The sequence below is a fragment of the Macaca thibetana genome, chromosome 11 (genome assembly GCF_024542745.1).
Source record: "Macaca thibetana thibetana isolate TM-01 chromosome 11, ASM2454274v1, whole genome shotgun sequence".
Lineage (NCBI taxonomy): Eukaryota > Metazoa > Chordata > Mammalia > Primates > Cercopithecidae > Macaca > Macaca thibetana.
This window is the reverse complement of record NC_065588.1, coordinates 3,172,444-3,196,540: the sequence shown is the minus strand read 5'-3', so window position 1 is coordinate 3,196,540 and position 24,097 is coordinate 3,172,444. Positions and strand designations below refer to the sequence as shown.

The following is a 24,097-nucleotide window of genomic DNA, read 5'->3' as shown; positions in this document are numbered from 1 at the left end:
CAGGATGGTCTTGATCTCCTGACCTCGTGATCCGCCCGTCTCGGCCTCCCAAAGTGCTGGGATTACAGGCTTGAGCCACCGCGCCCGGCCGTGAAGAGGCATTTTAAGGTAGGATAGGGTCTTTCCATCAATCCCTCAAACTGTGATTGGCCCAGCTGAGTTTCTTTCCATAGCTGTAACTCACTATCCCCTTCCTATCTCCCAGCCATAAATATCTGTTAAGGCCTACTCCGTGTCAGGCACTCTTCTAATGAGGGATCCATTAGATCACTCTGTTCCCTGCAACAGAAACTCGTGGCTGGGTTGGGGGTGGCATGAGGCAGCCTCCAGCCCCCATCTACATTCTGCAGCAGAGTCAGGAACGGCAGCTGATGCCCTCCCCAGTGCCCTGAGGGTGCTCAGAGACTCACTAGCTTTTATGGGTAAGCTGGAGACCAGACCCTACCTCTCCAATTTTCTCCCTGTGGTCAAATTCACCTTCTCCCTTGCCCCAGAATCAGGATGGGGGCTCACACTCAAGATCCCTACTGCCCCCAAGGCCTGGCCCCCAAACACAGGCTCAAGTTCATCTACTTCGGCGGATGGGCACAGCACAACCAAAGCCAGCTGCAAGGTGGGCCCAGGAAATCAGACTGCCAGCCCATCTCCCAGAACTGGGGGCAATTCCGTGGCTTCCCTTCTTGGCCTAAGTGTGTCCTGCAATTAGTGTCAGCATCCCAAAGGCCAGCGGCCCCAAAAGTATTCCCAGAGAAGATAATGTGTATGATTCAGGTCAACTCCAGGACTCTCAATGCTTTCCACGTTCCAGGTTCAATCTGAACATCACAATGTGAGCTCCTTGCAGCAAGAGGCTCAGCCTGCAGTGTCCAGGCCAAGGGCAGGCTCAAAGCACTCGCCAGTTCCCCCAGTCCTGGGCGTGGTGGCAGGGAGGCCTGCCTACTCATTTCTAACCTCCCTCTCAGCCAGTCAACTGTGGCCTCTCTGGGAAAGCCACACACCTGTTCCAAAGATGTTGCAACTGTGTTCCTGCAGAACAATCCTCAGAGCCCAGGGAGTCCACTGAGCATCCTCAGGAAAGGACCATCCTTATCCTTACGGGGACATTCAATGTTCCGAACAACTGAGACCCATTTGGATAACCAGTGGGTAAGGTGGATGATGAACGTGGGTAGCATCACTTTTTATGTCAGATTAGGTGTGGCCATACAGCAGTGCGAGCTGCCTGCTGAGTCAAGGCAGGCATCTCCTCTGGGTCCTCCAGAGGAGGACTCTGGCTGTATCTGTAGCAATCTTATCCCTTCCTACTTGGCTTGCTGCCTTCAGAGCCCACTCCTGGTGTTATAGGTCCTGCAGGACTGGGCTCCCGGGAACTATGAGGGACCTGGGTAAAACAGAAATAGACATTTGTAGCCATGAGCAGAAAGAGCTGGGGACTGACCTAACTTTTCACTTGCCTAAAGCTCTATCACACAGAGCACCTGGGCCCAAAGATACCTCAGACCCTTGAGGAATCAAAGCGCACAATAATGACTTAATGATTAACTGACAGTATGACTTGAGCATGCGGGAGTTTGAATCCATCCTCACAGCCATGGAGAACAAGTAACGGGGGCGTGGAGTGGGGACCTGAGCAGAGAAGTAAGGAGTCAGCGAGGGCGTCGCCAGTCTCTGCTTCTGGGGAATTTACCTGCTACAGGCCTCAAGCTAGCAAACCCTCAGTTGGAGCAGGCTGAGGAGCGCTATCCAGTTTTTTCCAATTCTTTGGCCAAAAGCAGTTGCTGAGGTTTCTTTTCTTGTCCGTGATGCCAGATTTCTCAAAGGTTTGCAGAGTCAGCATTGCATGTTTTCGTCAACACTGAGCACTGATTAATACGAAATCTGTGAGCTGATCAGTTCATTAACCCTGCAACAGGAGCACAATGCTGGCGCCCCCAAGTCACCCAGAGGCACTGGGGAGCTCCCAAGGGTGCTGCGGTGCCAGGCCGTGCCGCCTCCTCCAACAGTCTTCAGCAACGCCTTTCCCACAGCACAGCTGAGGAGGCCACCCCAGAGGCTGAGTTGTGGGGGTGCAGGATGCTTTCACAGTGAACCTTTTCAGCTACAAAACATGTCTTTACTAAAAGCTGCCGAGGGGGAGCAGGGAGACAATAAAACACCAAGGGGATTTCAAACACGAAAGCCCACTCCGCCTTTGTTCTTATTTGATGAATGCAAAAACCACCCAACAGTCGACAGGCAAAAGAACACCGCTGCACGAGAAAGTGCATTTCATCAGGTCCAGCCTCAGATCTCCGGGGAGAGGTAAGTTTGATGGATGATTGGTGCTGGGGAGAACTCTTCCACCAGCAGCTCCACTGCTGCATCCTCTAAGCTGGGCTTTGAGGATTCGTTAATGACCCATCGCTGGCTCTTCCCCTGCCTCCTCCTGCCTCCCTGCCATTGGTAACATTTCACAGGAAGGGAACAGCCACTAAGGCAGGTGATGAGAAAACTAAATATAAACACAAACACCTTGTGGGAAGTCAGTGTCGAGTCCATTGTGAGTTGCCCGAGAAGGAAAAGTGAAGTCTGTGCATCACATAGGTCTGGGCCCTCTTATTTCATATCCGAGGTTATGAGGGGATGGGGAGGAAGCCTGGAGCACAGCTGTTGGGCAAATGAATGAATAAAATCCCAGCAGAGATCTGGGCCTGGAAGACCGGACTAGCTTTGTTAAAGACCTGTCGCTCATCGACACATTTCTCAGACGTGCCATGAAAATTAGCAGGGAGTACCAAGAAGACAAGCTCTTGGCAGCTTGCAGAGGGCAGGAAGGTTTGACTTCTACAGCTCTCAGAGCCATAGGGCAGGAGACACTGTCTACTACAAAGCCCAAAGCTCTGCCAGCGCTAGCCGCGTGCACACACACAACACACTGACTCCACTTCAAAGTTCGCCCAGCATGAAGATCAAGTGTCTGCCAGTTTCTCTGGATGACCCGTCTGGGGACGAACAGTGAGCTGGGAGGAGAAGGGGTTTGCACTATCTTCCGAAGACCTGTGGGGTCTATTCCTCATTATCTGTGGCGTCTATTCCTCATGATTCTGGGCACAGGGAGGGATCGCATGTCTACGTCCTCCCCGCCTGGAACACATATACCTTACTTGTGCCATGGCCAGCCTTCCCACCAAGAGGTAGAGTCTGCCCACCCCGGAGTTCTGCTGCTCCCATGACTTACTTTTACTGGCAATCAACAGACATTGTGTGTGTGAGGCTTCAGGGCCTAGACAGTAAGAGGTCTTGTAGACTGTTTTCACCCGAAAGGCTAGTTTCCTTGACAGTGAGAAACCACACAGCAGGGGAGAAGCCCAGCTGACAGCCAGCACCAATCACCAGATACATGAGTGAAGCTCTGTTGGACTGTCCAGGGTCTACAGAGCCACCAGCTGACTGCTACCACATTAATAAGCCCAGGCAAGACCGCAGAGGCCAGCCCAAAACGCTAACCCATAGAACTAGAAGCAAAGAAAACGGTGTTTCTGTTAATCCACTATATTCTGGGGTGGTCTATGCAGCATAGATCTCAGTAATGAACGGAACAAAATCCATTCGCCAAATCTGTGCAACTGTGGAAAAGAATGAGGTTGTTCTGAATGCACCGATGTGAAAAGATGCCTACAGAAGGGGCAAAACAGTAAGTTGAATTCAATTCTATTTATGGAAATTGAGAAGATAAATACGTAGAGGGCTGGATGCTAGTCTATCACAGAAATATCTGGAAATAATACAAACCAAAGTATGAACAGTGATTATCTCTGACGGGTAGGATTAGGGGAGATTTTCCTTTTCTATAATTTATGTAATGTTTGGATATTATAATGAGTTTTTATTATTTTGCAACAAAAAAGGATGCTTTTTTATTTTATTTATTTATTTTGAGACAGGATCTCACTCTGTTGTCCAGGCTGGAGTACAGGGGTGTGATCACAGCTCACTGTAGCCTCAACCTCCTGAACCCTCCCACCTCAGCCTCCTGAGTGAAGGCTGATGCGCATGGGACCACAGATGCGCATGCCTGGCTACGCTTTTTAATCTTTTATAGAGTCAGGGTCTTGCTATGTTGCCCAAGCTGGTCTCAAACTCCTGAGCTCAACTGATCCTCCCACCTCAGTCCCCCAGAGTGCTGGGATTACAGGCATGAGCTACCACGCCCGGCCAAAACGATGCTTTTTAAAAAAAAATTCACCTTGAGACCAGGTGCAGTGGCTCACAACTGTAATCCTAGCACTTTGGGAAGCCGAGGCTGGTGGATCACAAGGTCAGGAGATCAAGACTATCCTGGCCAACATGGTAAAACCTCGTCTCTACTAAAAATACAAAAAATACAAAAAAAATTAGTTGGGTGTGGTGACGGGTGCCTGTAGTCCCAGCTGCTGGGGAGGCTGAGACAGGAGAATGGCGTGAACCTGGGAGGCAGAGCTTGCAGTGAGCCGAGACTGCACCACTGCACTCCAGCCTGGGAGACAGAGTGAGACTCTGTCTCAAAAAAAAAAAAAAATACAAAAATTAGCTGGGCATTGTGGCACGTGCCTGTAATCCCAGCTACTCAGGAGGCTGAGGCAGGAGAATCACTTGAACCAAGTGAAGTTGCAGTGAGCTGAGATCGCGCCACTGCACTCCAGCCTGGGTGACAGAGCGAGACTCCATCTCAAAAAAAAAAAAAAAAAAAAAACCTTGAATTCTGCTACAATCAAATTTTCCCTATAATGTCCCTTTTCTTTTTTTTTTTTTAGATGGAGTCTCGCTCTGTTGCCCAGGCTGGAGTGCAGTGGCGCAATCTGGGCTCACTGCAAGCTCCACCTCCCAGGTTCATCCCATTCTCCTGCCTCAGCCGCCCGGAGTAGCTGGGACTACAGGCGCCGCCACCACGCCCGGCTAATTTTTTGTATTTTGAGTACAGACGGGGTTTCACTGTGCTAGCCAGGATGGTCTCGATCTCCTGACCTCGTGATCCGCCCCTCGGCCTCCCAAAGTGCTGGGATTACAGGCGTGAGCCACTGCGCCTTGCCTATAATGCCCCCTTTTCATCCTGTCATTCCACTGTTCAAAGACCAACACTGGCTCTCACCGCCAGCCTCCTGCGCCTGAGCTGCTCCGAGCAGCATGCCAGGTGCCCCAGAGGGAACAGCTCACCCTCTCCTGCGGGCCACACCTGTCCCCACCCCAACCAAGCTCCCAGCCAGCACCACAAGCCCTCAGAGACCCTTCCCTTCCCTCCCTAAATCCCAGCCCTCCCTCAAGGCCCAGCCTGATGCCCTCTGAGTTTCTCCATGGATGCCAAGAAAAAGTTCCACCAACCCTGCCCTGAACTGCATGGTTTCCAGTGTTCTCCCTGCACTGCGGGCACGAACTACTACATCCAGGAGACCTTCACAGACACAGGCCACCACCAGCTCTAGCTTCTCTGGCCAACAGTGGGGGCAGGCAGAGCCAAGACAGGCTGTTCCAGCCCCCTCCCCTCTCTACCACAGCCTGGATGACGGGTAACAGCCAAGCCTGGAGCTTCCCCCCCAGTCCCACCCATCCCCAGCAGCAAGTCAGTGGAAGCCGGTTTGAAATGGCTACTAATTTGGAGTGACTCGCACTATGGGTGATGCTGTAAGCGCCTCCAGGTCCCACATGCTGCAGACAGCACTCAGAATGGTCAAACAAATCCAAACTCTGGCTTCAAACCTAATTGCTTTCCTGGGGGACCCAATGGCTTCTTCCTCACTTAGGTCTTTGCAATCCGTACGTCCAGTTTTTAAACAAAGCTGTTTAGAATCTCCCAGGATGAAGACAAGTAGAAAATTGCAAGCCCAGACCTCTACCTCATTTTTTTCTAAAACAAAACATGTCATTCTGCATGTTCACACACCCGGAAAGACACAGTTCATTCAAACTCAGCTGGGCACCCTGCCCCTCTGAGCCCTCCTGTAGAGCCTGGCCCTGAGAGGGGGCTGGGGACTTGCTGGGGCAGGATCTGCTCCTACTGTCCCTGGCACCACTGCCCCAGGGCTTGCAGGAGAGCTTCGGGCCCCTCAGCCTCAATCTCCACACTGGCAGGTGGCCAGGGGAGAGGCTGCCAGCAGGGCTCCCAGGTACCGTGTCCAGGTTTTACCCTGCCCTCTAACGGGAAGGCACTCATATCACAGGTATATACTGATTTTTTTTTCCCCCAAGATGGAGTCTTGCTGTGTTGCCCAGGCTGGAGTGCAGTGGCTGATCTTGGCTCACTGCAACCTCCGCCTCCCAGGTTCAAGCAATTCTCCTGCCTCGGCCTCCCAAGTATCTGGTATTACAGGTGCACCCCACCAAGCCTGGCTAATTTTTGTATTTTTAGTAGAAATAGGGTTTCACCATGTTGGCCAGGCTGATCTCGAACTCTCGACCTCATGATTTGCCTGCCTTGGCTTCCCAAAGCGCTAGGATTACAGGTGTGAGCCACCATGCCCAGCCCCTTTTTTTCTTGAGACAGGGTCTCACTCTGTCACCTAGCCCAGAGTGCAGTGGTGCGATCATGACTCACTACAGCCTCAACTTTCTGGGCTCAAGCAATCCTTCTGCCTCAGCCTCCCAAGTAGCTGGGACTACAGGCACACACTAACTACCACACCTGACTAATTTTTTTTCTATTCTTATTAGAGATGAGGTCTCACTATGTTGTCCAGGCTGGTCTCAAGCAATGCTCCTGCCTTGGCCTCAGAAAGTGCTGGGCCTACAGATGTGAGCCACTGTGTCTGGCCTGTTCTGATCTGTTGAGAGTGCACACGTGGGCCACTCCACTAAGTGCCAAAACAATGCAGAGTGCCCTCCCACACAAACCCATGCAAGTACAGCCAGCACACATGTAAGGCAAGTGTGCACACGGTCACTAACACACACACACGTGCATGGCTGCACCGTGTTTCAATCTGGCTCTGAGAATCCCTCCCACCCCAGCTCACTTCCCTCACCTGTTCACTGTCCTCAGAGGCCCTCTCCCTGACTCTGAACCTGACACATTCCCCACATTGCAAGGGGAGGGACCAGACTGTGTGTGTTCCCAGCAACATGTGCACCCCATGATTGGAGGCGGTGTCCCCGCAAGTGTGCGCACAGCCAGGGTCACTGCCCACCAAGGCTCAAGGGGGTTGCCTCAGACATAGCTGGACTTTGTTCCGGCTACACAATAATGTATTCACTTTAATTTTTGCTTGTAACCTGAAGAAGGGCCATTTTTCAAATTTGCACAAACGTGCTGTAAGAGTTAGCAGCAACCCTAAGCTACTAAGGCCAAGGCCAAGGCCTCACCAAGATCCTGTACCCCGAAGGCCACAAGACCCTCCGGCCTTCCTGCAACAACAGCAAAGCCTCCCCAGCAGGTGGGGGATTTTAGGGGGCACTTACTGAGCTTCCTGACTCTTCAGACCCCTGGGACTGCTCTCTACCCCATCCTTTCCTGTTCCTATCACAAGATCCGATGTTCTAAAAATGATGACCATTGAGAATAGAAATGGTCACAAGACTCTCAGAAAGTGAGTGAATATTCAAAGTATCATCAATGTCCAGCCATCCACCACAAGGGAGCCTGAGAGAAAACAGAGGGCGGAAGGGGTGTGCTAAATCAAAGCACAGATAATACTAAACAATAGGCAAAAAAAAATCTACATTTGCCGGGCGCGGTGGCTCAAGCCTGTAATCCCAGCACTTTGGGAGGCCGAGACGGGCGGATCACGAGGTCAGGAGATCGAGACCATCCTGGGTAACACAGTGAAACCCCGTCTCTACTAAAAATACAAAAACTTAGCCGGGCGAGGTGGCAGGCGCCTGTAGTCCCAGCTACTCGGGAGGCTGAGGCAGGAGAATGGCGTGAACCCGGGAGGCGGAGCTTGCAGTGAGCTGAGATCCGGCCACTGCACTCCAGCCTGGGTGACAGAGGGAGACTCCGTCTCAAAAAAAAAAAAAAAAAAAAAAAAAAAAAATCTACATTTGGCTCCAAAGTATTGGGCTGAAATGCAGAGAGGATCATGCTCCCAACTCCAGATGCCAGCAAAGAGTTCTTCTGTCTCTTTCCCATTCTGAAGAGGACCCTCCTGGTTCAGGCTGAAATTTTGGTTACGCTCTTGGTTTGAGAGCAAGGAGACGGTTTGAAAGCTAACCTGCTCCAGGCGGATATTCTCATTTCGTGATGCTGTGGCTATGACTGAAGTTGAAATGATTAACATGCAGGGCTGGAGTCCAGGACCGGAGGCTTACTCCTCACTGCCTCAGGCAGGGGCACGGAAAAGAGAGTTAAAACCAAAGCAACAGCAGAGCCGTCGGCACAGGACAGAAGTCAGGCAGTAGGACTCCGCCACTCGCCACTCACAGGGCAGGGGACCATCTCCGCAAACATCCTCCACCCCCAGTCAGGCTCCTATCAGGAGTCAGCATCTCCAGTTTACTCATTAACTTCACTCTTTCCTCCTCCATCCACCTCCAGGTCAGAGGCTGAGAAGGCACTAGTCAGAGACAGAAGGCAGGCCCAGGACTGGAAGCCAAAACCCAGGCATCCCAACTCATACCACCTCAGAAACCACCTCCAGCAGAGCCAGAAAGAACTTTGGCAATGGGTCACTCAGCCTGCCACTTTGTGGGTGAGCAAACCGGCCTGAAGAAAGCCATCAACTTGCCCAAGTTCGCAGAGCAGTTAGAGGAAGGAGCAGGGGCCAGGATAAGAACCTCCCACCCCAGAGCTGGTCAACATCCCAGAGCACGGCTCCGGAGCATGAGAAGAAATGGCAAAACCAAAGCTCCCTGGGCCACAGCCATCGGAGAGGATCAACGTCCTGTCTGCCAAGGCCTCCGCTCACGTCTCCCTCACTTGGGTTTCAACGCAGATGCACGGAAGAAAGGCAGGCATCTGGATAGACACAGCTGCTGATGTCAGGGGCTCTCTGTGTCTCCCCAAGGCCATACAGGCCTCCTGGGGAGCCCCTCACCAAGTTCTGTCTGGCAGGGCCCACCAGGAACAGGCCCCACAGGATGTGCGGGACATGCTGCACAGCAAGACGGTCATTCCCTTGTCCTTAAGTCCTTCCTTCTCTGCTGCCCAGTCTTTTTTAATAGAGACAGAGTTTCACTATATTGCCCAGTCTGGTCTTGAACTCCTGCCTCAGCCTCCCAAAGTGCAGGGATTCCAGGCTGAGCCACTGCACCTGCACGGCTGCTGCCTGACCTTCACCAGACGAATTTGCCTCCACCCAAGCCCATGTGCCTGGCTGCACCACACCATTGCACCATTCAGTGACAGGCGCTGCCTCAAATCCCAGAGCTGCGAGAATGAAAGCAGACACCCACACGGGCCCCAGGGAGGCGGGAGGAGGACTTAAAATGGGAGCTCAGGCATTCCTGCTGCAAGCAGGCTCAGGGAGGGACCTGGAGCGGATTCCCAGCGTCAGTTAAGAACTCAGAACTGCCACAGGTCTGCATTAGAAAAGGCAGGCGCTGCAGAGTCATAGAATCTGGGCTGGAGCCCCCGCTCCGGCTAACACTATGTGTGGGCCTTACCTGCTGCCGCCGATAAAAGAGGAGGACGTGACAGCTACCCCGCGGGGCCTTTGTGAAAGTTAAATGAGATTCAAATTATAACTTCATCTGATTAAGTTAAATTGGTTGTGGACCTTTGTAAAGGGTCTAAAACTGAGTCTGATTTTGATGACAAATGTGAGTACCAGCATCCTAAGTATAACGTGAAGGCATGGCAGGATGAGAAGAAGCTCCTGGCCACTCTTGGGGCACCAAATAACCCCCACTGGAACCCACAGACAAGAGAATGTTTGGCAAGATGAGCCACCAGCCAGCACCATTCCGCCCCCTCTCCCTGCTCCACTGACTACACCATTGGGTTCAGGGAAAGTAAGATTTTACATATCACCCAGCAGGGAGAAGCTGCAGGAGAAAACACACATAAATTAAACATAAAAGGCCCAGGTCAGTAAACAGCACCCCAAGGGAACCTGAATCAGCACCATCTACCCCCACTGTCTGGCTGCCTGGTCTGTAGTCTGGCACAGGGGAGGTCTCGATGCACAAGTGCTAGGAACAATGAATAAACCATCAGCAGGACCCCCAGGAGCCTGGAGGAGCAGAGAAGAGGGCCCTGTAAGGGTGCTGGTGGAGGGCGGTGGGCATAGCAAAATGGAGGCACTGAGGATTGGCCAGGACTCCTGCAGCTTCTCTTCTGGCCTGTGTTGGGAGGCCCCTCCACCCTGGCTCCCAAGCCTGCTGGGAGGAGACAGGAAGCAGGAAGTTACAGGCCTCTCCCTAGGCTTCCTCCACACAAATGGGGTGGCCAAGAAAGAATCTAAGAGTACCATCAGCCACCAATCAGAAACAGTGGGAAGGAGATAATTCTTGCCTGGCCCCCAAAGCCCAATTTAAGGAGCTTAGAAAAGCAAAGCCAGGAGTCAGGGCAGGACAACTAGAAAATGTCAGCATCCTCTTCTATCCTCCCCAACCCACAGTAAAAGGGCAAGAAAGACCTTGACTTCAGATGGAGTGTATAACACAGAGACGTTCAGAGGCCCTGCCCCACAATGGACCTGAACCAACACTGACCTGTTCTCTCTGAACTTCCTGCAAACACCTTGGCTGCTGACAAATAAAAGAAGGTTCCAGGATATTCCTGCAGGAAGGCAAAAAATTAGGTCATCACTTTGGTAAGAAGCCAGTCTAGGGTGAATTCTGTCCATCAAGGACCACTCTTTGGGGCAGCAATCCCTCACCAAGAAACTGCTCACTCACCAAATGGAGAAGGCCAGAAATGGCAAACAGGAAGGCAGTGTGCTAATGCCACTCAGTTGCTGGTGGGTACCCAAGACATTACGATCAGAACCCAAGCCCTGGCCCAGCAGAAAACACAGCTGCAACTGATTAGTGATGTCTGCCACGGGCAGTTACAGAAGTAACAGAATCCCCGCCATGTATTTGGCATCCCTGGGGTAGACCTTTGTCATCCAAGGATTTAATATTACAATTTTGGCCACTCGCAAGTGACCCAAAGTTTCAAGATATGTAAAAGTGTGTAAACGGACTGAGATGCGTTTGCATCGCATACGCTATGAGGTCAATATGAAGGAACGGGCCACCTTGTTGTTTTCATCTCTACCACATTCAAAGTTACTCTTATGGAGCAATAAAAACTTGGTGGAAAATGGCCACCAAGTGAGAAATAAAACTGCAGCAGAAACTGAAAGGCAGTTAACTTGGGGTGTGAGGATAGATGCAGGAAACATTTGACTCTGCAGAAACATGACTCCGGAGAAAGCCAGGCCCATGAACACATATTACTGTGGATACAAATTTGGGATGCTAGAAAGTGCAAGATTCATTTCTTGAGATCCTGAGGGGTCCACTGTGCCTACTCTGTTCTGTGCCTCACAGCAGTGAATTCAAGGCCAAGGAGAACATCAGAGGGAGTGAGAATCCATGCGCCCTCAAGGGGCTTGCAATCTAGTTGACGAAACAATACCTACTGGAAACAGCAAATGGCATTGCATTTTCACAATCACCCAGCACAGAATCAACTTCAATTCCCCTTCACCTTCATCCTTTCCTCACTTCCCCACCCAATCAAGTTACAAATGATCCTGATCTTACTTCCAAAATGTCTCAAGTTCAATGCCTCCTCACCATTCCTCACAGGTGCCCAGCCACTCTCCCTACCATGATGTGCCCTCTTCATAGACCCCAGATTCACCCTCCTTAAGCCCAGCCCTGCTTCTGTTACCCTTGCTCAAAACCTGCAAACTTCCCAGGGTCTCCCAAGGTTGATGGCTGTCTTCACAGCACCAGTTTAATGCTGACACATGGTGGGCACTCAACTTCTCTTGGAAGAATGAATGGACAGATAAAGTTCTCGGCTGGTGATCTGAGGCCGCCCACAATACAGCTGTTGTCTACCTGCCCAACCTCTCCTCCATGGCTTCCCTGCACACATCCCACACCTGGCCCGCCTGCGCCATTCACACACCCCAACTTTCTCAGGGCCTAGCCCCAGGCTGATCCTTACTCCTTCTGTTGAAATGCAAGCTCCCCTCCAGGGTTCATGTCCACCACCACCTTCTGCATGAAATGGTGCTCCTCAATCAAGGTGACCGAACTGTTTCAGCTCACATAACATTCTGCTCTCAGAAGCCATTCGCCTTGTCCTTTGAATTGTCATCTTTCGAACCCGTTTCTCAACTCTTTACTGGCTAACAAGCCCCGTGAAGATAAGGACGTTTATCTTGTTTATTTTTGCAGCATCAGAACTTAGCACAGACTTTTTTTTTTTTTAAGAGACAAAATTCTTGCTCTGTTACCCAGCCTGGAGTGCCGTGACACAGTCATGGCTCACTGAAGCCTCGAACTCCTGAACTCAAGTGATCCTTCCACCTCTAGCTGGGACCATAGGTCCATAGGTCCACAAGTGTGTACCACCACACCTGGCTAATATATATATATACATTATATGTATAATTTTTTAGATACAGAGGCCTCACTATGTTACCCAGGGTGGTCTCAAATCCCAGGCCTCAAGTGATCCTTCTGCATCAGCTTGCCAAAGTACTGGGATTACAGATGTGAGGCACAGTATCCAGCCCAGCACAGACTCTTATACATGTGACGCATACACCGTTTGTGGAGTTCACCAGAGAACCACCCAAGGAAATCTATAAAGGCCAAGAACAAAATGAAGACAGAAAATGCCATAGGAGTTCCCAGGAAAAAGAGGTTCATTTGGGATGGGATGCCAGGGTCTTGAAAGGAGCTCAGACATGAGAAGGGTCTTGAAAGAGGAGAATGGGGCCGGGCGCGGTGGCTCAAGCCTGTAATCCCAGCACTTTGGGAGGCCGAGACGGGCGGATCACGAGGTCAGGAGATCGAGACCATCCTGGCTAACACGGTGAAACCACGTCTCTACTACAAAATACAAAAAAACTAGCTGGGCGAGGTGGCGGGCGCCTGTAGTCCCAGCTACTCGGGAGGCTGAGGCAGGAGAATGGCGTGAACCCGGGAGGCGGAGCTTGCAGTGAGCTGAGATCCGGCCACTGCACTCCAGCCTGGGAGACAGAGCGAGACTCCGTCTCAAAAAAAAAAAAAAAAAAAAAAAAAAAAAAAAAGAAAGAGGAGAATGGAAGAACTATCCAGAAAGGTGGAAGAGGATAAACTAAGGGGTCAAGAAGGAATGCGCAAAGCATGCCTGGGAGATTAGTCTGGCTAGAACCAAGGGTTCCCGGAGGGAGAAGAGTGGTAATAAGGCTAGACAGGCAGGATGCGGAATGCCAGGCGAATGCACCTGGATTAGATCCACTCCCTCTTAGTCAGTGAGGATGACAACCACTGCAGGCGGGGCCCTCATGGTAGAAGAAAAGAAGTCTTGTCCTCTCTTGTTCCAAGCATATTAGTCCAGTCTCCTCTACAAAGTTATAAATAACAGCCACCGTTTACTGCACACCTGCTGTATATGAGGCCCTGAGCTATGTGCCTCACATACATCAGCTCATGGCTCCTTCCCAACATCCTGAGTACTTGGTATTGTTATCCTCATTTTGCAAGCAGGGAGCTGACGCTAAAGGAGGTAAGGGCACCTCCCAAGGCCCAACCCACTCACTTATTCACTTTAACAGTGCTGGCTGGCCCTGGGGTTACAGGCTTGCGACAAAGGGGCACTCCCTCCAGCCACCCCAGGTTCAAGGGCTTCCCACCTAAGCTGGGCTGCTTCTCCACAACTCTCCAGATTAATTCCTCAAGGAATTTACTAAGCACACAGAAGGAGCTTAATAAAGGACACTAAACAGACAGAATAGTGGCTGCCAGAGGCTGGGAGGAGGGGGAAACAGTTGTTTCATGAATATTAAAGCTTCAGTTTTACAAGGTAATTTCTGGAGCTCTGTTGCACAACAATGTAAATATACTTAATGCTACTGAACTGTACACTTACAAATGGTTAAAATGTACACTTAAGATTTTACATCTGCTGGGTGCGGTGGCTCATGCCTGTAATCCCAGCACTTTGGGAGGCCGAGGCGGGTGGATCACGAGGTCAGGAGTTCAAGACCAGCCTGGCCAACATGGTGAAACCCTGTCTCTACTAAAAAAAATATAAAATTTAGCCAAGGGTGGTGGCGGGCACCTGTAATCCCAGCTATTCGGGAGGCTGAGGGAGAGAACTGTTTGAACCCGGGAGGCGGAGGTTGCAGTGAGCCAAGATTACGCCACTGCACTCCAGCCTGAGCAACAGAGCAAGACTCCATCTCAAAAAAAAAAAAGATTTTACATTCAGTGTTTTTTACCACAATTTTAATTTTTTTTACATAAAGCACACTTCCTAATTGGTTGAGTGGCTGCTAATATCTTACACTGTTAATTATCTGATGCTGGAAGAGACTCTAGAATATTTCTAATCCCATATCCCACCAAAAACGGAGAGTTGGAAAGAGGAGGTAAATTGCCCAAGGTTGCACAAATAAGTGGTGCCAGGTGAAGACAAGGCTCAACATAGAGGAAAGGGGCTGGGCGTGGTGGCTCACGCCTGTAATCCCAACACTTTGGGAGGCCAAGGTAGAATTGCTTGAGGCCAGGAATTCAAGACTAGAGACCAGCCTGGGCAACATAGCACAACCCTGTCTTTACCATAAAAAATAAAACAAAATTAATTATCTGGGCATGGGGCCTGCACCTATAGTCCCAGCTACTCGGGAGGCTAAGGCGGGAGGATCACTTGAGTCCAGGAGTTGGAGGCTGCAGTGAGCTGATTGCATCCCTGCACTCCAGCCCAAGCAACAAAGTGAAAAAAATAGAAGAAGGGGCTGAATGTGGTGGCTCACGCCTGTAATTCCAGCACTTTGGGAGGCCAAGGCAGGCAGATCACCTGAGGTCAGGAGTTTGAGACCAGCCTGGCCAACATGGTGAAACTCTATCTCTACAAAAAATACAAAAATTAGCCAGGTGTGACAGCGGGTGCCTGTAATCCCAGCTACTCGGGAGGCTGAGGCAGGAGAATCGCTTGAACCCAGGAGGCAGAGATTGCAGTAGCCGAGATAGTGCCATCGCACTCCAGCCTGAGCAACGAAAGCGAAACCCTGTCTCAAAAAAGAAAATAAAATAAAAGAAGGGCAGAGGCAGACGGCAGAATAGAAGGCACAAGGCAGGAAGGTCAGAAGCCAGGTTCAAGTTTTGCTTCTTTTACTTAATGAGTTTTGTGACCTTAGATATTTGTTCTCTCTGAGCATCATATTCCTAACCTATAAGAAGACAATTAAAAGTAACAAACCTCCCCCAGTGCGGTGGCTCACGCCTATAACCCCAGCACTTTGGGAGGCCAAGGCAGGTGGATCACTTGAGGTCAGGAGTTCAAGACCAGCCTGGCCAATATGGCAAAACCCTGTCTCTACTAAAAATACAAAAATTAGAAGGCGTAGTGGCACGTGCCTGGAATCTCAGCTACTCGGGAGGCTAAGGCAGGAGAATCGCTTGAACCGGGGTGGCAGAGTTTGCAGTGATCTGAGATCCTGCCACTGCACTCCAGCCTGGGCAACAGAGTGAGACTCTATCTCAAAAAAAAGTAACAAACTTTACAAGATTATGTATGAATTAAATAAAATTATATACAGCTAATGTAATGCGCATAGAAACACTTGGCCAACTGTAAATTACTTTATCAACACTAGCTATTATTATTAATATTAAATATCTGTTCATAGGTTCAAAGAGCCCTGCCAGAATATTAAAATCTGATTAAACCAGACCAAAAACAAAAATCCTGCTCTCACCTGTTCAGGGACTTGCACACAGGGGGTCTTCAGGGAGTGAGAGTGGAACTGAATTATACTTCAAGTTTTATCTACCCCAATCCTCTCCCTCCAACCCACAGCCCAGCTGCATCAGCCATGCCAGGACCAAGCCAAGGGTAGGAAGCCGGTGTAATTGTCTGCCTCTCTGGCTGCATTCCTTAGCTAAATATAAATGATTTATCCAGGCCATTGTTTGAAATTATCCATAATCCCTCTCCTCGCCTCCCCATTACTTATGATGGCAAGCTAGCTGTGTATCTCTAGAGCAAAGCATATATTCAACATTCTCTGCGGCTATTTTCAATAAAGAGAAGGGAGCTGGCAGGTATATATAGGGATCCTCGCATGAGTCTTCGGTTTTCTCCACTAGTCCAGGAAAGCTTCCTGGAGGAGGAAATACCTGAGTCACCCCCAGGGAAAAGGACAGCTGCAGGTCAGAAGGGCTCGCGCGCATAAAGAGAGACTGGGTCTCTGAACCAAGAGTGGTAAGCCCCTGCCTTCTTACCCCCGTTTTGGTGATGCGAGGGAAAGGTAGCTCAGGGGATCCCATACTACCCCAAGCTTCCCTAGACAACACAGGCATTTGGGGAAAGATGAAGAAGTGACCCGTATATTTTTCAAAGAGGGAGGAGATCCAAGACTCCAGTTCCAAGATGTACAAGTACAAATATTGCTCTTACAACAACAAGCCAGTTTCTTGTTTGGATGTTTTTTTTAAAAAACCACAAGAAAGTTTTTTTAAGTCCCAAACTTGAATGCACAGATGGGCCAGATCTCCAACTTCGGGGTGTGCCAGAGTCCTGTCACTCGGAGCGCTGATCTTCCAGCAGTGGCCCAGGCAGTGGTCGCGGGTGCCGGGGGACTGCAGGCTATATCCCAGCCCTGCCCCAAGGCCTCTGGCCCTCTGGCCCTCTCTGGGGTCCTTGTATGGACTGTTCCAAGCGGTGCACTGGGTCACACAATCGGGAACCCTTGCCAGCCCCGGGGGCTCCCTTTCTGAAACGGTCTTCCTTGGAGCCATCCCCTGGGGGACCCCACTTCGCTCGGTGCCCGGGCCCCGCACCCATCCTCCCCTTCCCGGCCCGCTTCCCGCACGGCGCCTACTCTGCTCCTCGTCCTCTCGTCCCACCGCCGCCCTGCCCACACCGCCTCCCGTGGGCGCCCCCGGCCGCTCCGCCTTCTCGGGACCCGGCCTGGGGGTGCCCAGCCCGCCCGGCGCCGTCTCGAGGCCGCGCAACTCCGCACGCTCACGAGACCCGCCTCGCCGCCCGCCGCCCGGGCCGCACTCACCGCGCCCGCAGGACTCGTGGGTCCCCGCACCGCTCACGCTCCGGCACCGCCGCCGCCGCCAGCGGAAACGGGGGGCGGGGCCTGCCCGGGAATGGCGCGCCTGCGGGGCGGGGCTGCCCGGGGGCGGGGCGGCGCGGGGCGGGGAGGGGAGGGGCGGGGAGGGGAGGGGTGGGGAGGGGTGGGGAGGGGTGGGACGGGGAGGGCGGGGCGGAGAAGGAGCGCCGGGCCGAGGGGGGCGCCAGCGCCAGTGCCCTGCACCGCCCCAGGCTGGGTCCCCTGCGTTAAAGGAGGGGGAGCCCGGGGACGGGGCACAGGGCCCGCGAGGCGCGGGTGCCCTCTGGGGGTTCCGGAAGCCTCCGTCCCCTCCCCGCCCCGCCACCCGCACGCCCCGACCGGCAGCTCCTCCCAGGTGCTCTGATCACGCCTTCCCCCTGCGGCGAACGGGCCTCTTCCCAGGGTAGGGGCGGGAAGGTCTGGGCCTGGCGGTGCGCTCTCCTGGGCTCTGCGCCCACACGGCACCCAAGGGCCGTCCTGGCCCAGGCCTCAGCTCTCTCGCTCTCGCCAGGCTGCCTGGCCTCGCCACCCACCCCGCTCTCCTGCGAACCCCTTCCCCGGTGTTCCGGGCGGGCTGTGTGAGATGCTGACAGCGCCTGCCGGAGACACCGCTTGCAGAAAGAGCCGCGCCTCCCCAGGAGCTGGCGGCCTCCAAGGGTGGGTACAGGGTACGGTGTGCGGCAGGGGTGCGCTGAGGCAGGAGAAACTCCAGCTAGGCATGTCTGGCCCGGCGCTTTTTCAGGCCTGGATTTTATATGTTTTTTGTTTTTTTGGTTTTGTTTTGTTTTGTTTTGTTTTTTCTTGAGACAAGGTCTCACTCTGTTGCCCAGGCAGGAGTGCAGTGGTGCGATCGCCTCTCACTGCAGCCTAGACTTGTGGGCTCAAGTGATCCCGCCTCAGCCTCCAGAGTACTTGGGACTATAGGCGCGCACCACCACGTCCGGCTAAGTTTTTGTTTTTTTTTTTTGTACAGACGGGGTCTCCCTGGGGCCCAAGATGTTCTCAAACTCCTGAGCTCAAGCCATCCTCCTGCCTCTGCCTCCCGAAGTGCTGGGATTATAGCCCGGATTCTTTTTTTTTTTTTTTTTTTTTTTGAGACAGACTCGCCCAGGCTGGAGTGCAGTGGCCCGATCTCAGCTCACTGCAAGCTCTGTCTCCCGGGTTCACGCCATTCTCCTGCCTTAGCCTCCCAAGTAGCTGGGACCACAGGCGCCCACCACCTCGCCTGGCTAGTTGTTTGTATTTTTTAGTAGAGACGGGGTTTCTCTGTGTTAGCCAGGATGGTCTCTATCTCCTGACCTCGTGATCCGCCCGTCTGGGCCTCCCAAAGTGCTGGGATTACAGGCTTGAGCCACCGCTCCCAGCCTACGCCCGGATTCTTAAAGCTAGAAGGCCTAAACTTGTTTCCAAAGAGCACTAAAACGCCATCTCTTCTCATCATTACTGTCATCAAAAATTTCTAGGCCAGGTGCCCTGGCTCATGCCTGTAATCCCAGGACTTTGGGAGGCCCAGGCGGAAGGATTGCTAGAGCTCAGGAACTCAGGAATTCAAGAACAGCCTGAGCAACATAAGAAAACCCCATCTCAAAAACAAAACAAAACAAAAAGTTTTAATTAACCGGGTGTGGTGGCACACCCCTGTAGTCCCAGCTACCCCGGAGGCTGAGGCTCAGGAGTTGGAGGCTGTAGTAAACTAGGATCATGCCACTGTACTCCAGCGTGGGCAGCAGAGGGAGACCCCGTCTTTAAAAGTGAAAATTTAAAAAATTTTAAAGACACTGTATACTGTGCTTTCCACATGCCCTACCATTGCACTAAGCTTGACAGGGGACAAATTTTTAAAACCTGGCTATAATCACAAGGGTTGCCTTTGCTTTCTGCTAATTAGACTGAAAGTTTCCACTCATCTTCTGGGCCCCTCTCCCTCACACACACACAATCTTGTTTTTGTCTATTAGACTAAACCCATAACCCATCTCCTGATCTCCCTTTCCCCGCAAGGAAAATATTCTCCTTCCACATTTTGCTTCATCCAAAGCCTTCTTCAATGCCCCTAACAAAGTCCAAAGTCTTCCCAAGGAACCCCCACCAGCCCCAATCTTTCCAGTCACTGTGGCAGCCCCTTAGTACATGTACCCAACTCTGCCCAGGCTCCAGAAGAGGAAACTGGGTCTCAGAGAGGGAAAGACATGTACTAGGCTTGTCTGCCAGCGAGCAGAGCCTGGTGAGGAAGCGGTCGCAGGGCTTGTGAGCCAGACACACCTGTCTAAATCCTGGCTCTGCTTTTATGGGCTGGGACCCCTTCAGGCCTGTTCCCTCACCTGTGGAATGGGGCATAATACCAATTACAGGGGCGGGCATGGTGGCTCACACCTGTAATCCCAGTACTTTGGGAGGCCAAGGCGGGTGGATCACCTGAGGTCAGAAGTTTGAGACCAGCCTGGTCAATATGGTGAAACTCCGTCTCTACTAAAAATACAAAAATTAGCCAGTCGTGGTGGCACATGCCTGTAATCCCAGCTACTCGGAGGGCTGAGGCAGGAGACTTGTTTGAGCCTGGGAGACGGAGGTTGCAGTGAGCCAAGATCGTGCCACTGCACTCACAGCCTGGCCGACAGAGCGAGACTGTCTGAAAAAAAAGAAAATACCAATTCCACCAGGTTGATGGCCTGACCAAGATGATGGAGTGAAAGCACAACATGTGATGTGTGGTGACTGCTCAATAAATGCTAGCTTCCTCCTGCCCTTTTTGGGTTTTGTTTTGTTTTGTTGTTTTTGAGACAGGGACTTGCTCTGCCATCCAGGCTCGAGGGCAGTCGTGCCATCATGGCTCATTGCAGCCTCAAACTCCTGGATTCAAGGATCCTCCTACCTCAGACTCCTAAGTAGCTGGGACCACAGGTGCATGCCACCATACCCAACTAATTGGGTTTTTTGTTTGTTTGTTTTGCTTTGCTTTGCTTTGCTTTGTAGAGACGGAGGCCTCACTATGTTGCTTAAGCTAGTTTTGAACTCCTGGCCTCAAGCAATCCTCCCACCTTGGCCTCCCAAAGTCCTCCCGCCCTTTAAAAAAAGATAGGCAGAGCACAGTGGCTCACACCTATCACCCCAGTACTTTGGGAGGCCAAGGAGGTGGATCACTTGAGCCCAGGAGTTCAAGACCAGCCTGGCCAACATGGCAAAACCCCATCTCTACTGAAAATACAAAAATTAGCCAGGCATGCATGGGCATGGTGGCACATGCCTGTAGTCCCAGCTGCTACTCGGGAGGCTGAGCCCAGGAGGTCAAGGCTGCAGGGAACCATGATTACACCGCTGCTCTCCAGCCTGGGTGACAGAGTGAGACTCTGTCTCAAATTAATTAATTAATTAAAACAAATCTGAAATAATGGGATTCTGAAGTCTTAGAGATGGATGAAATCTTAGAAGAATTCCCTTGGCAATAGCCCAGAAAATGGCTTCGCTGCTCACTCTCCTTCACCACATTCAGAGATGAATGCCTCAGTGCCTCTGAGGGGCTGACAGCTGGAAGGAAGCGCTGAAGAAAAGCTGTGGAGGAGATGGGATTATTCAGTATAAAGGACACAAAGGTGACTAGTGGTCTGTGACGCAGACACACTGATCGTGTCCACCGAGGACTAAACGCAAGTAAACCTGACAATGAGGCACCACCTTCTTGGGGAAGGGACTTACAAATGCATGAAGTCACTGCTTATCATACCAGGCTTTTGAGGAAGTGTCATCGAGTTTCCCTCCTGGAGAAGATCCCAAAAAATGCCGAGGAGTACCATACATCAGGTTAGACATAGGTAGGGTGATTGTATGCAGGTTTCGGGGGCACATTCTACTCACTCCTCTTGTCCTGGCATAGTTTCTAATAGTTCCGCTTTCACTCTCAAAATATCCTGGTGTGAATGATAAATTATATGCCACTTGAACTGTGAACAAAGGCAGGACTCCAAACAGCTCCTTCCAGGCCTGAATGTCAGCAACTCTGCTGGAATTTCTGAATCCCCAGGGACTTCAAAAGATAGCATGTCAGTTTATCCCCTTGAAATCACCAAATCAAATCAAAAATGACAATAGGCTAAAATTAAAGTCCCAGCCAACCACCCCAAGTCAAGCTTCGGGACTGTGCCTGCTGAATTGCGACACCTAGTGGTGAGAGTGCACGCTGCCGGAGCGGGGTTCCGCGAACACTTCACATTCGGCCATAGGTTTCAAGAGATTTGCAAAGCACCTAACAGCTAACATGTACCAAGTGTTTATGTGCCTGGCACAGTTCTAAGTACTTTACATGTTCCAACCCATTGATCCTCACAACACCATGAGGTAGGTAGTAGCATCATCATCCCGACACTTTTACAGATGAGGAAACTGAGGCTGAGACAAGTTAGGTAATTTCTCCCAGGTCATTTCACCAGTAAATGACTAAGCTAGGCTATAACCCCAGATTGTCTGGCTGGAGGGCCTGCACAGTTAACTACTGCTCCATCTAGACACACCTGTCTGAATGGAGGATTCAGGATTCAGACAGGTGTGTCTGGCTCTGTTTGCACAGTTACTTCAGAGGAATCTTCCACCTGAAGAGATATCCACCACCCCTCTGACATAGAGATGATGTGAGGCTACAATGAGAGGTAGAATGTATGAAAAGTTCCACTCTCGGCCGGGCGCAGTGGCTCACGCCTATAATCCCAGCACTTTGGGAGGCTGAGGTGGGTGAATCACCTGAGGTCAGGAGTTCGAGAGCAGCCTGGCAAAACCCTGTCTCTACTAAAAATACAAAAATCAGCCAGGCCTCAGTCAGGCCTGTCATCCCAGCTACTAGGGAGGCTGAGACAGGAGAATTGCTTGAACCTGGGAGGTGGAGGTTGCAGTGAGCCAAGATCGTGCCACTGCACTCCAGCCTGGGCAACAGGACGAGACTTCGTCCAAAAAAAAGAGTTCCACTCTCATGTCTACCAGTACAGAATAGTAGTTTCCACATCTATAAAAATTGCCTGGGCATGGCGTGGTAGCTCACGCCTGTAAATCCCAGCACTTTGGGAGGCCAAGGCGGGTGGTTCACCTGAGGTCAGGAGCTCGAGATCAGCCTGGACAACGTGGTGAAACCCCGTCTATACTAAAAATACAAAAATTAGCCGGGCATGGTGGCGGGCACCTGTAATCCCAACTACTCAGGAGGCTGAGGCAGGAGAATCGCTTGAACCTGGGAAGCGGAGGTTGCAGTGAGCCGAGATCACGCCACTGCACTCCAGCCTGGGAAACGAGAGAAACGCCGTCTCAAAAAAAAAAAAAAAAATCGCCTGGGCACAGTGGCTCACACCTGTAATCTCAGCACTTTCATGAGGCCCAGGTGGGCGGATCACGTGAGGTCAGGAGTTTGAGACCAGTCTGGCAAACATGGTGAAACCCTGTCTCTACTAAAAATACAAAAAACTTAGCCAGGCGTAGTGGTGAACGCCTGTAATCCTAGCTACTTAGAGGCTGAGGCAGGAGACTGACTTGAACCTGGGAGGTGAAAGTTGCAATGAGCAGAGATCGCACCACTGCACTCCAGCCTGGCAACAGAGCAAGACTCCGTCTCAAAATAAATAAATTAATTAATTAAAAAAAAAAATGCCTCCCCAGGCGACTGCAGAAGATGGAAGATGGCGGAGGTGCAGGTCCTGGTGTTCAATGGTCGAGGCCATCTCCTGGGCCGCCTGGCGGCCATCGTGGCTAAGCAGGTACTGCTGGGCCGGAAGGTGGTGGTCCGACGCTGTGACGGCATCAACATTTCTGGCAGTTTCTACAGAAACATGTCGCATGTTGAAGCACCTGGCTTTCCTCCACAAGCGGAGAACACAAACCTTTCCCGAGGCCCCTACCCCTTCTGGTCCCCAAGGCATCTTCTGGCGGGCGGCGCGAGGCATGCTGCTCCATGAGACCAAGCGAGGCCAGGCCGCTCTGGACCGCCTCAAGGTGTTTGATGGCATCCCACTGCCCTGCGACAAGAAAAGCCAGATGGTGGTTCCTGCTTCCCTGAAGGTCGTACGTCTGAAACCTACAAGAAAGTTCGCCTATCTGGGCGCCTGGCTCACGGGGTTGGCTGGAAGTACCAGGCGGTGACAGCCACCCTGGAGGAGAAGAGGAAGGAGAAGGCCAAGGTCCATTACTGGAAGAAGAAACAGCTCATGAGGCTAGGAAAACAGGCCGAGAAGAACATAGAGAAGAAAACTGACAAACACGCAGAGGTCCTCAAGGCCCACAGACTCTCGGTCTGAGCCCAACAAAGACTATTCATTCCTCATGCTTGGCCTGGCCTGCCCTTCCTCCATCGTCACCCTGGAATGTGCAGGACCCAGGGGCAGCAGCAGTCCGGGTGCCACAGGCAGCCTGGGACATAGGAAGCTGGGAGCAAGAAAAGGGTCTTAGTCACTGCCTTCTGAGGTTACTTGAAAGCACTCGGATAATTGTGCAGGCGTAATTTATCTATGACCAATAGAAAGAGCAACCAGTTACTATTAGCAAAAGGGAGCCGGAAGACTAATTGGAGGGGCCCTGCCTTGTGAGTGGAGCGTCTGTTTAACTTTCCACCTGGTCATATAACTCTGCAGCTGTTAGACTGTGCAAGCACTTGGGGACAGCATGAGTTTGCTGTTGTACAAAAGGGTATTTATAGAAGCATAGACTGGGACGATGTGCCACCAAGGGGTTACAGGCGTTGTCTGTGCTCCTCACCTGTATTTTGTAATCAGAATCAAATAAACTACTTTTAAAGAAAAAAAAAAATCAGGGCATTGCCTGGGTGCAGTGGCTCACACCTGTAATCCCAGCACTTTGGGAGGCCCAGGCGGGAGATCATTTGAGCTCAGGAGTTTGAGCCCAGCCTGGGCAACATAGTGAGCCCTTATTTCCACTTTTTGTACTTTTTTTTAAGAAAAAGAGAA

At 51.6% G+C, this 24,097-nt stretch overlaps 1 protein-coding gene and 1 pseudogene across 1 annotated transcript in view; one reads left to right on the top strand and one right to left on the bottom strand.

Annotated features, from left to right (window-relative positions):
- TSPAN9 (tetraspanin 9) overlaps nucleotides 1–17,168 on the bottom strand; it is a 209,456-nt gene extending 192,288 nt beyond the window's left edge. The window contains exons 1-2 of the mRNA XM_050750180.1: nucleotides 17,109–17,168; nucleotides 10,600–10,666 (exon numbers count right to left, since the gene is read on the bottom strand). The gene's annotated coding sequence lies outside the window, so the exon portion shown is untranslated. The remainder of the gene's footprint in view (nucleotides 1–10,599; nucleotides 10,667–17,108) is intronic.
- A 5,648-nt stretch (nucleotides 17,169–22,816) lies between these two features.
- On the top strand, nucleotides 22,817–23,431 carry LOC126931747 (60S ribosomal protein L13a-like; annotated as a pseudogene).
- Nucleotides 23,432–24,097: the final 666 nt, after the last annotated feature.